The 12,879-nt window shown below is 40.6% G+C and overlaps 1 pseudogene; it reads right to left on the bottom strand.

Annotated features, from left to right (window-relative positions):
• Nucleotides 1–4,315: 4,315 nt before the first annotated feature.
• LOC120545264 lies at nucleotides 4,316–5,238 on the bottom strand (annotated as a pseudogene).
• Nucleotides 5,239–12,879: the final 7,641 nt, after the last annotated feature.

The raw sequence follows: 12,879 nt of genomic DNA, 5'->3' as shown, positions 1-12,879 counted from the left end.
CATGATAGAAAATGATGATGTAAGCTAAACACAAACGACATTTCATGCAACAACCATGAAGTTTTCATGTAGTTACTATAATTGGGCCCGTGTTAGTGAGGACTAGATTAGGACTGGATTTAAAGCTGATTCTGGTTCCCAACTTCGCCCCAGGTGTGTCTGTTTAAAACACGAGTCAGACAACTTCTCTCTCTTTTGATGTTATATTTAATTAAGCAACAGTAGAAACATGGGTGTGGGTAGCTCTGCTTACGTGTGTTTCTCAACTGGATAGTCATCGTCCGACTGTGACCTCTCCTTTTTCTTAAAAAATTAAAATCCAATGTTAAATTGAAATTCAAAAGCCAAATATTAAATGAAAATTAAAATCCAATGTTAAATTGAAATTCAAAAGCCAAATATTAAATGAAAATCAAAAGCCAATGATAAATTGAAATTCAAAAGCCAAATATTAAATTCCAAAGCCAAATGGAAAATTTAAAAATAATAAATATTTTTAATTTGATCTTGCTTTGTTTTCCCTTTGGACTTTCAATTTCTCTTTGGACTTTCAATTTGAATTATGAATAAATATTTCCTCCATATGCAACAGTCCTGTGGGCAAAAATGCCTTGTTGATGCTAGAGGTCAGAGGAGAATGGGCCAACTGATTCAAGCTGATAGAAGATCAACTTTGACTCAAATAACCATTGTTACAACCAAGGTATGCGCGCGGAAAAATGAGGCTACAATTTGCACAGCTCACCAAAATTTGACAGTTGAAGATGTTGCCCGGTCTGATGAGTCTCGATTTCTGTTGAGACATTCAGATGGTAGAGTCAGAATTTTGCGTAAACTGAATGAGAACATGGATCCGTCAAGCCTTGTTACCACTGTGCAGGCTGGTGGTGGTGTAATGGTGTGGGGGATGCTATCCTATCAATATGGGCCAACATTTCTAAAGAATGTTTCCAGCTCCTTGTTGAATCAATGCCACGAAGAATTAAGGCAGTTCTGAAGGCGAAAGGGGTTATACACTGTATTAGTATGGTGTTCCTAATAATCCTTGAGGTGAGTGCATTTATATAGGCTTAGCACAATTCAATGGCAATTCAAAGTGCTTTACAAATGAGCAGTAGTGGGTATTTATTTAAACAAACAAACAAAATTATGTATAAAATAATGAAACGAATTAGTTACAAAATGATGAGAAATGTTGCATTTTAAATTAGAACTGACAAAAACGGTATAGCTACTTGTTTCGCAAACATGTTAGCTCTAAATTGTGTGTAAGAGGACTCTTGAGTGCGTGAGAATCAATTCTTACCTAAGAACAAATCCCAAATAAGAAAACATTGGTGAATGCCAGAATCTTCGTGAAAACTGCATATGTGGGGTTTAAGAACACATTTGTTCTTAAGAACGTTTGGTGAATGGGGCCCAATGTCATCTGGCCGCCAATGTTGTTAAATTCTTACCCAATTTGGTGTCGCATTCCTGCTGAAGCATGTCCGATTGTGTAGTGTTTTGGTTCAGGAGCCTTTATATGTGTTTTTGAGGGTAGAAAGTGCGCTTCGTTCCACTACAATCTAAGGTTAGCATACTGCTAAACATTAAGTAGCTGCATACTAACTGGATATCGCTTTAATCTTAGCGGCCAATGTTGGTCATTTCTCCCCAATTTTGGGTCACTTTACTGCTGGAACATGTCCGGTTGTGTAGTATTTGGTTAAGAAGCCTATATTGGTGATTTTTTCATGGTACAAAGTCCTGCTATATGCTCCGCTGCAGTCAGGCTCTGTAATGCAACAACAGCGAAGCTGCTGAGACTTAGAGTTACGGAAACATGCTGGCCGATCAGAGCAAACTGGGCTTTTTGAGAGGGGGCTTCAAAAGACAGCCGTTCCTAAAGAGCGTCTCATTCAGAGGGTGAATCCAGGTAGAGCAGCCATGGGCAGTATGAGAAAGAAAGTGTTTTCTGAACATTAAAAGCATGTAAAACGTGTTTTAGTACAGCACAAAATCCAAGTATTAACCTGAAAATGCTATAGTTCCCCCTTTTAAATCAACATTATAGTATCTGGTTAATCATTAATATTAAGGTTTCTCTCATTAAGTGGGCTTTTGGTCAATGTAATTTAGATTTTCATTACAGTTTTTTCTCCATTGGTTTTTATATATATATATATATATATATATATAGCTTGACCATGCAGGACCAGTACAATTTCTGAACATGGAGGCACCCGTGGCGGTAAACGAACAAGGGCAACTGCCTGCTAGAAGAGAAGAAGAAGAAGAAGAAGAAGAAGTAAGGGTGCATGGTGGTGGAATAGGGGAAGAGGCCGAGGAGCACGAAGACACCATGCTGTCCCAGATGAAATTCGGGCCACAGTTATAGATCATGTCATCAACCATGGCCTCACAATGGTGGAGGCAGGTCGCCGAAAGTGCAGCCTAATGTGCCTCGCTCTACAGTCTCCATCATCCAAACCTTCGCAGGGAAAACGGGTATGTAGTCAGTCAATTATGGAATTATATGTTGTATAGGACAGGACACTCTGCATAGAGCAAGAAATATATTTATTTACTCATTTACCTATTAATTGTGTGTGTCCTACAGTACTATCTTACCTCAATGGGATGTTATGATACTAAACATGACAAGAAAAATATTGTCTACAGTATTACAGTTATACTACAGTATTGATGATACAGTTTACAGTAGTATTCCAGTCACTGTGCAGTGATGCATTAGAATTGTGGTAAAGTTACTGTAAGTAAAACAACAATACAACTATATTGGTAACTCATTCTGTAAGGAATACATAAGTATACATTACATTACGAATGGAGTGTTGTCCTTTAATTCAGTGTCTAGGATTGGACGACGACCTTGCACGGGTACATTTTTACTCTATTGTAGAGAATAACGGCATTGGAAGGAAACGAGACCCCTCACATCCTCGTGTTTGTGGATGAAGCTGGCTTCAACCTGGCCAAGGGCCGAAGACGTGGCCGTAATTATTGGCCACCAGCCATGGTGGATGTCCCAGGACAGCGAAGGATCAATATAACTATGTGTGCTGCCATTTCTGAGAATGGTGTGGCCACTCACATCCCCAGTCTTGGCCCATACAATACACAGAAGCTCCTCATCTTCTTGGACTGCCTTCATTTTGATTTGATCCCTGAAAATAAGAGGTCTCGTAGGGCCTCAATTACCACAATATGTCATTGTATGGGACAATGTGAATTTCCACTGTGGCCCGCTCATCAGGGGCCTGGTTCACCACTCATCCAAGGATGGTCATGGTGTTCCTACTACCTTACTCTCCTTTTCCCTCAATCCTATTGATGAGTTTTTCTCTGCTTGGAGGTGGAGAGTGTATGAGCATTGGGCTCAAGATCAGAGGTCCCTGCTCCATGCAATGGACGCGGTGGGACGATATTACAGGAGATCAGTGTAGAGGATGGTTGCGACATGCACGCAGTTTCTTCCCTCGTTGCATGGCAAGGGAGAATATACACTGTGATTGTGGACGAGAATCTGTGGCCAGACAGACAGCAGCGTGTGGATGGCCAGGAGGGTGAGGACAGTGGCCAGGAGAGGGAGGGGTGAGGACAGCGACCAGTGCAGAACTGTTAGTTGTGAAACTCCAGCTTTATTTACAGAACTGTAGGCTACATATAATTTTCCCTTGTTTATTTTTGTGTTTATATTACAGTATATTATGCTGTATATATTTTCTTTTTACTCTGATGTATGGAAGTTACTTTGTGTGTGAATAAAATGGTTACAATTTCCTTGGCAGTATGAGTGCAATGTGTGATGTCAAACCTTGGAGGCTACTCTTACCCTAAAATCCTATTATCTATCCTAATCCTAAACATTTTGACTTGCAGTGCTTACACAATGCCAAAAGGAAGAAGCATTTTGGGGCACTGACTATTTAAATGAGAGAGAAATTTAGTTTTGACACATGAATGAACTGTTTTGGTAGAGATATGAGCTTTGCAGGTGAACCATGGTGTTGTGCTGAACCATCCAGGTTATTTTGGCAAAAACACCAAGAGTGTTGAGAACGTCCGGTCTGCTTCAAGAAATGAGCCAAAGCAATTGAGAAGGATCTTTGCCATTTTGATGGCACTGACTCTTTATATGGGAAAGGAATTTAGTTTTGAAGCATGAGTGAACAGTTTTGGGAGAGATATGAGATTTGCAAGTGAGCTATAGGGTTGTGCTGAACTGTAAGACTGTTCTTAGAGTTTTGAGAATGTAATTTCTGTTTCAAGAAATGAGCCAAACCAATGGAGAAAAACTGTAATGAGGGTGTTAGATCCTTGGTTTGTAGGAGAAGTGGAGGATGATCCTGGACCTGATCTGATGCAGGTTGATGGCCGTAGATGATTGGGTTGATGAGGGGCGGGACAACCAGGAACTCTGCGGCCAGCAGGTTCTGCAGCACCTGTAGCGTGCCACCGCCATAGCGGGAGTAGATGGAATCGATAACAGTGAGCTTGCAAAGATGAGCAGCGTGGCCGGGTGCGGGTACACACGTCTGTACGAACTCTTGCGGTTGGCCGCAACCTGAGCGAGGCTCGGACCAGGTGGGTGTAGGACACCAGGATGAGTCCAGTCTGCAAAGAGTGCGAAACAATGATCAACAAGCCGTAGATACTGATGCCGGTTGTGTCAGAGCACGACAGCTTCACCACCTCCCAGTTGGTGCAGAAGATCTGGTGGATGTGGCGCCTACACAGCGGCAATCTGGCGGTGAGTATGATGCCGATAATCGTCTCCAGCAGTGAGAAGCACCAGGTGAGCAGCAGCAGCAGCGCCACCCTCTGCACCGACATCAGCACCGGGTACTGCAGCGGCTTACAGATGGCCAAGTAGCGGTCATACGCCATGACGGGCAGACTGGTGAAATCACAGAAAACGTAACAGTAAACCACAAACACCTGAGTCAAACAGCCGGCATACGTGATGACGTTAGAGTCGGCCAAAAGGCTGTGAAGCAGCTTCCGGGTAGAAACTTCGACGCTCGCAGATACCGTTAAAACATAGGCTGCACAGGAAGATGTAGATCGGCTCATGGAGCGTTCTCTCCAGGCAGACGGTGACGGTGAGCGTCAGGTTGGACGGAAGATGGTGAAGAGATATGACATCAGGGCGACGGCAAAGTACATCTGACGGTTTATCAGAGAGTCATTCAGACCCTGAAGCACAAACACCACCTCAGAGTTATTCTCCATCACAACTGCTGATCACAGAACAACACAAAATTGGGCTGGATAGCACCAGTGAGTTCTCAAATTGTTTCAATTCCTATTCACATGGTTAAATTTCTGTTTCAATATAAATTAGGATAGGAGAATTTCAGTTACAATACCAGTTTATCTTGGACATAAGAGATTCTCACAGAACTGTAAATTGTTTAAGCAAGACGAAACCCTCAGATATTTGGATAATGCACCAGGTTAATGTTTACTTTGAGAACTGACCCCCCCACCCAAAAGTTTAAAGTACTTTTTACTGGGAAAAGGCAAATATTAAAAGATCTATTCCAAGATGTTAGTAATAGATATCAGATCACTTAAACAAAGATGGACTTTAGTCTGAGAATTATAAGCCAGCCCTACTAAAACTGTACAACTTCAAATTTCAAACATATTTTAGGATCCAAAACCAAATACAATGTCTGAAGCAGCACCAAAAATGTCCATCTTTAGTTCATAGTGATTCTTTAAACAGTTCAGAGACACAAACAGGTTCAGTTTGTATTGACATGAAACAGAAGAGCAGCAAATCCTCACAGTGTAGAGCTGGAATCAGAAATGACTGAACAAGTAGAACATCAGCACTGCAACACAGACTTTCAGTAGACAACAATGTAATCTGAGTTATTAATTCTTTCTGATGCTGTTTGTTTAAAAATGTTCATTTAAAGATCAATTGGTTCTCTGGTGGGAAACAGAAAAGCATCAAGTCAACAGATGAAAACTCATCAAACAAGAATCAGCTCAGCAGCACAAAACAGAAGAGTTCTGCTCATTTAAACAAAGGAAGGAAACTATTGTAACATGTCCAATAATTCATTAAATCTGAGTCTCTCCACATCTGTAAAGAAAAACTGACTGTTTAAAACATCAGTGGGGTTCAAAATGAAAAACAGACATTTAGTAGACAACAATGTAATCTCAGTTATTAATTCATTCTGATGCTGTTTGTTTAAAAATGTTCATTTAAAATCAGCTGACAAACACAAACACGATCTTTGAGCTTTTTCTTCATCAGATAAACTCAGATATAAATGAATTCAGACTCTTATGAGGATCAGTTCCAGTTCATTTCAAACCTTAAAGTGACTCAATCTGCACATTTCTTAGTATAACAACTTTCAGCTGGATGTATGAGTGAGAAACGGAAAAGCATCAAATCAACAGATGAAAACTCATCAAACTAGAATCAGCTCAGCAGAACAAAACACATTTCTTTGTGTTTCTGCACATTTAAACAAAGGAAGGAAACTATTGTAACATGTTCAATAGTTCATTAAATCTGACTCTCCAAGTCTGTAAAGAAAACAGACTGTTTAAAACATCAGTGGGGTTAACATGAAAAACTACTGATCAGGAAACATGAGTCATCAGTTTGATCAAAGCTTTAGAGAAACAGACTAAACCCTCGGACACAGTTTTCATTAAATTAAACAATTAAACAGTTCAGCTGAACAAAACACAAGGAAAAACATCAAATATGCTTCAACATTTCACTCTGTGAACTAATCAGAAGCATAAAAACTTAGTCACAGTGATGTTGACATGATACAAGACAAAACGAGATTAAAGGTTTTACCTACTGCAGATTGGCCACCTGAATAAATGTACCATCATCAACAGGTTAAGTGTTAACCTGTTAAGAAACAGTAAGCGATCAGACACATCAACACCAGAGACAAACAAGCAGCTGAAACTCTGCCGAAGCTGCGGCGCAGGACGGTCAGCAAGCAGCAGCTCTTATACGCCTAAAACTGCACACAGACAGGTACACAGCGACAAAGCTGAGGCCTCGCCCTCCTGATGAACACGTACACATTCATATTTTCAACAATTGATGTTTAATTGAATAATATTAAAGCAAGAAATCAGCTCACAAGCTGTCAACAACTGTTAGTAATCAACCGTTATGGGTTTTTAATGGCTGATGCAGATATTTAGACAGCAGAGCAGCCCATGATGATGATGCTATATTGTTGTTTTTGCAACAGATGAATGATAAAAATTTTGACACAAAAATGCCAAACGTGTCATTTTGGTACTTTTTCGATTATTCCATGCACTGGTGTCCAAGCGTCTAAGGCTGACTACAATCTGTACAACACTTTACACTCTGTTGTTAAACATATTTTGAATAAACAAAAAACTCGGTTTAACAGAAAATTGTGTAAGAAATGTCAACAGGTGTGGTCTATGAACATCCAGTGTTTCCCCTATAAGTGTAAAGGCCAGAAAATATTATGATCTTATAAATGCAAAGGAGTTTGGGGTCCCCTGATGGAGCTGAGTGTAATTTTTTATGTGTGATTCACGGACACACAATCTGTGATTTGGGCCTCGGGGCACTCTGTAGTTTGGGGTTTTAGGAAGCCATGCAGCAATGTTATTGTGGATGGCTAGCAGAAACAAAGCTGCTTGAGCAGAAATGGATAAAGAAAAGGCTACTTTTAATTAAATTAAATTAAATTTATAGTATCAAATCTTAACAAGCGTTATCTTGAGACACTTTACAGATAGAGTAGGTCTAGACCACACTCTATAATTTACAAAGCCCCAACAATTCCAGTAATTCCCCCAAGAGCAAGCATTAGCAGTGGCTATTGTGACAGTGGCGAGGAAAAACTCCCTTTTAGGAAGAAACCTCAGACACACTCAGACTCTTGGTAGGTGGTGTCTGACGGGGCCGGTTGGGGTGTGATGAACAGTGGCAATAATAGTCATAATAAAGATAATGGAACAGTGACTTCAAAGGTAGTCGTTTGTGTGCGTCATAGCTGGGCACATCATGTCATTCTGAGTAGTGCAGTCTCCAATACCGGATCCTGAGTATTCTGTGCGTATGAACACACAGCAGGGCGTTAGGGATGTAACGTGGCGCTGCAGAGCATGGGTGGATGCGGCGGTCGCAGCAGGACGCGGCTGGGCACTGCAGGGAATCGCAGAGTGTAGCTTAAGATCATTGACCTCAAATAATAGTAGTAGTAGTTCATGTCATATCAGGGCGCTGCAGGGTGTTGCAGGATGTAGCGTGGCACAGCAGAGCATGCATGGACATAGCAGGAAGTAGCAGGGTTCAGCCGGATGCAGCATGACACTGCAGGGCACCGCAGAGCTTGGCAGGGAGTGCAGCAGGACCACGGCGACAGCTGCAACCAAGATCTCGGTGCCAACGTACTCCAAGGAAATATACTGGGTGAGAAAAAATAAAAACACAAGGACTCTGGGGAGTAAACTCCTCAGAGCTAGGTTAGTAACAAGCATTTCAGGGACGGGATGCACACAAATGGAAAGGGAGAGGAGAGAGCAGTCAAAGGAAGAAGAGGAGAGGAGAGCAGTCAAAGGAGGGAGGGAAGGAAGGAAGGAAGGAAGGAAGGAAGAAAGGAAGGAAGGAAGGAAGGAAGGAAGTCCCCCGGCAGTCTGGAAGTATAACAGCATAACTAAGAGAGACAGGCAGTTTAAGGAGAGGAGCCTGTTCGGGCTTGGAACTCTCCCCTGCCGGATCGGGCTGTACTGGCCTGCCTCCCTCTACTGTTGTTACATTATTAATCTGACGACTATGAAGAGAAGCAGGTGGCTAGGCTAGGCGGACGCTGCAACTCCTCACTCCCTAGCTATAAGCTTTATCAAAGAGGAGTGTTTTAAGATCATTCTTAAAGCGCCCATATTATGCTCATTTTCAGGTTCTTTTTAGTAACTGTATTTTAAGGTTGTACCAGAATAGGTTTACATGGTTTAATTTTCAAAAAACACCATATTGTTGTTGTACTGCACAGCTCTCTCTCACTGCTGCAGATCCTCTTTTCACCTGGTTTCTGTTTTAGCTACAGAGTGAGACCTCTTTTCATCTTCTTCTTCTGTACTATCTTTGATTGCACTCGCACATGCGCAGTAGCTCAGATGTAGAGCATGTCAGCTAGCTAGCTCTAGAGACAGTAAAAGAAAGCCGTTTCTTCAACTTTGGTCAGTTACAAGGCAGGATTAGCTGGGAGACTTCTAAATGAGGGCGCACATGTAAGTAGTTCTTTTGTAGATTATGGTGAACTTGTGTGTGTTGTAGCAGTGCTTTGCTATTGAGAACGACATAGCATGCTACGCGTTAGTGTTAGCCGGCTAACGCTAGCATTATGGATGGATTATTTTCAAAGTTTGTATGTGTGTGGAAGCACCAGAGACACAAAAGAATACCCCAAATCCCAGAAAGTGTTTTTCATTTTTCATGTTACCGCTAACGCTAGCATTATGGATGGATTATTTTCAAAGTTTGTATGTGTGTGGAAGCACCAGAGACACAAAAGAACACCCCAAATCCCAGAAAAAGTGTTTTTTTCATAATATGGGCACTTTAAATGTGGTGACGGTTTCTGCCACTCAAACCCAAACTGGGAGCTGGTTCCACAGGAGAGGTGCCTGGTAGCTGAAAGCTCTGGCTCCCATTCTACTTTTAGAGACTCTAGGTACCACAAGTATCTCTGTATTCTGGGAGCGCAGTGCTCTAGTGGGACAATAAGGTACTAGGAGCTCTTCTAGAAATGATGGTGCTTGACCATTTAGAGCTTTGTAGGTCAGGAGAAGGATTTTAAATTCAATCCTGGATTTTACAGGAAGCCAATGCAGAGAGGCTAATACAGGAGAAATATGATCTCTTTTCTTAGTTCTCGTCAGAATATGCACTGCAGCATTCTGGATCAGCTGGAGAGTCTTAAGGGACTTATTTGAGCAACCTGACTGTAGGGAATTACAGTAGTCCAGCCTGGAAGTAACAAATGCATGGACTAGTTTTTCAGCATCGTTTTGAGACAGGATATTCCTAATTTTGGCAATGTTACGAAGATGAAAAAAGGCTGTTCTTGATGTTTGTTTTAGATGGGCGTTAAAGGATATATCCTGATAAAAAATAACTCCTAGATTTCTGACAGTAGTGCTGGAGGCCAGGGCAATACCATCCAGAGTAGCTATGTCTTTAGATAATGAAGTTCAGTGGTGTTTAGGGCCCAGCACAATAACTTCAGTTTTGTTAGAGTTTAACATCAGAAAATTGTAGGTCATCCAGGATTTTATATCTTTAATGCATGCTTGAAGTTTAGCTAACTGACTGGTTTCATCTGGTTTGATTGACAAGTATAATTGGGTGTCATCCGCATAACAGTGAAAGTTAATTGAGTGTTTCCTAATAATATTACCAAGAGGAGCATATATAAGGAGAATAGAATTGGTCCAAGCACTGAGCCTTGTGGAACGCCATGGTTAACTTTAGCGTACTTGGAGGATTTATCATTAACATTAACAAATTGAGATCCATCAGAGGAATAGGACTTAAACCAGCTTAGTGCGATTCCTTTAATGCCAAGTGTTCCAATCTCTGAAACAGGATTGTATGGTCAATTGTGTCAAATGCAGCACTAAGATCTAGTTAAACAAGTATGGAGACAAGTCCTTTGTCTGCAGCAGTTAGAAGGTCGTTAGTAATTTTCACCAGTGCCGTCTCTGTGCTATGATGTTTTCTAAATCCTGATTGAAAGTCCTCAAATAAACTATAGCACATTTCAGCAACAGGGCAATTCAAAGTGCTTTACATAAAACATTAAAGAGCAGTTAGAAGACAATTAAAAACAATTTAAAGACATTAATAAACAAATTAAAAACATTAAGACAAGAATAAAATTGATAGTGCAGTATAAGAAAAAAAATAAGTTAATAAAATAGATTATTTAAAGAAAAGCAACATCAAAAAGATAGGTCTTTAGCTTAAATTTAAAAGAACTGAGAGTTGCAGCGGACCTACAGGTTTCTGGGAGTTTGTTCCAAATATGTGGAGCATAAAAACTGAACGCTGCTTCCCCCTGTTTAGTTCTGACTCTGGGGACAACAAGTAGACCTGTCCTAGACGACCTGAGAGGTCTGGGTGGGTCTACGTAGTAGCAGATCAGAAATGTATTTTGGCCCTAAACCGTTTAGTGATTTATAAACCAGTAAAAGTATTTTGAAATCAATTCTTTGAGGCACTGGAAGCCAGTGTAGAGACTTCAGTACTGGATTGATGTGATCCACTTTCTTGGTTTTAGTGAGGACTCGAGCAGCAGCGTTCTGAATCAGCTGCAGCTGTCTGATTGACTTTTTTAGGGAGACCTGTAAAGACACCGTTACAGTAGTCAAGTTTACTGAAGATAAAAGCATTTTTCGAGATCCTGCTGAGACATAAGTCCTTTAACTCTTGATATATTTTTAAGGTGATAATAGGCTGATTTTTTAATTATGTTAATGTGGCTTTTAAAATTCAGGTCTGAGTCCATGACTACACCAAGATTTCTGGCTTTGTCTGTTGTTTTTAACATTGTCGTTTGAAGCTGAGTGCTCCAAAAACAACCACCTCTGTTTTTTCTTCATTTAATTTAATTTAAGAAAGTTCTGGCACATCCAATCATTAATCTGTTCAATGCACATATTTAATTGTTGTATTGGGCTATAGTTCCCTGGCGATAAGGTTATGTAAATTTGTGTTTAAGTGGATGTCATTAAAGACTTTAACAAGAGCCGTCTCAGTGCTGTGGTGTAGTCGAAAACCTGACTGGAAGGCATCAAAACTGTTGTTTAGCGATTAGAAAAGTTTGAGTTGTTGAAAAACCACTTTTTCTATGATTTTTACTTAAAAATGGAAGGTTTGATATTGGCCTATAGTTGCTCATTAGTGTCGTGTCTAGATTGTTCTTTTTTAGGAGTGGCTTGATGACTGCAGTTTTCAGGGCCTGTGGGAAGATACCTGAGAGCAGGGTGTTTACAATCTGTAGAAGATCTGAAGCCAAACAATTAGAAACATTTTTGAAAACACCCGTTGGTAGAATATCAAGGCAACAGGAGGAGGTTTTCAGATGTTGTATAATGTCCTCCAGGGTTTTAAGTTTGATTGTATGAAATTGTGTCATGTTGGAATTTGTTTTTGCGTGCACACTGTGACAACACATATCCTGTACTTGATATGGAAGCACTGACGGTTTGTCTAATTTTCTGAATTTTGTCTGTGAAGAAGGAGGCAAAGTCATTGCAAGCCTGGGTAGACAATAGTTAAGATGCTACTGGTACTGGAGGGTTAGTTAATCTATCAACAGTAGCAAACAAAGCACGTGAATTATTATTGTTTCTGGCAATAATTACAGAGAAAAAGGACCGCCTTTGCATTTCTTAGTTCCAGATTATAAATGCGAAGTCTCTCTTTATAAGTGTTATAATGGATCTGGAGATTCGATTTTCGCCAACTGCGTTCAGCTTTCGACACTCTCTTTTTCTGTTCTCACAACTATAAAATTTCTCCATGGAGATCTTTTCTTACCAGAGACAGCTTTGACCTTAGTGGGAGCAATAGCATCAATAACATTCGTAATTTTACAGTTGAAATTATCTACAAGCTCAGTGACTGAGGCCCCTGAGAGGGTGGGTATAGAGGAGAAAAGCTGAATGAATGATTCACTGGTGTTTTCAGTGATATACCATTTTCTGATTAACTTTGTTTGAACACTTTGGGCACAGAGATAGTGCCGTTAAAGAAAACACAGGAATTATCTGAGAGAGCAGCATCAGTCACCACAACCTTGGAAATGTTCAGACCCTTGGAGATAATCAAGT

The sequence above is a fragment of the Perca fluviatilis genome, chromosome 2, assembly GCF_010015445.1.
Source record: "Perca fluviatilis chromosome 2, GENO_Pfluv_1.0, whole genome shotgun sequence".
In the NCBI taxonomy this organism is placed as follows: domain Eukaryota; kingdom Metazoa; phylum Chordata; class Actinopteri; order Perciformes; family Percidae; genus Perca; species Perca fluviatilis.
The sequence above is the reverse complement of the archived record's forward strand: the minus strand, read 5'-3'. Positions and strand labels throughout refer to the sequence as shown.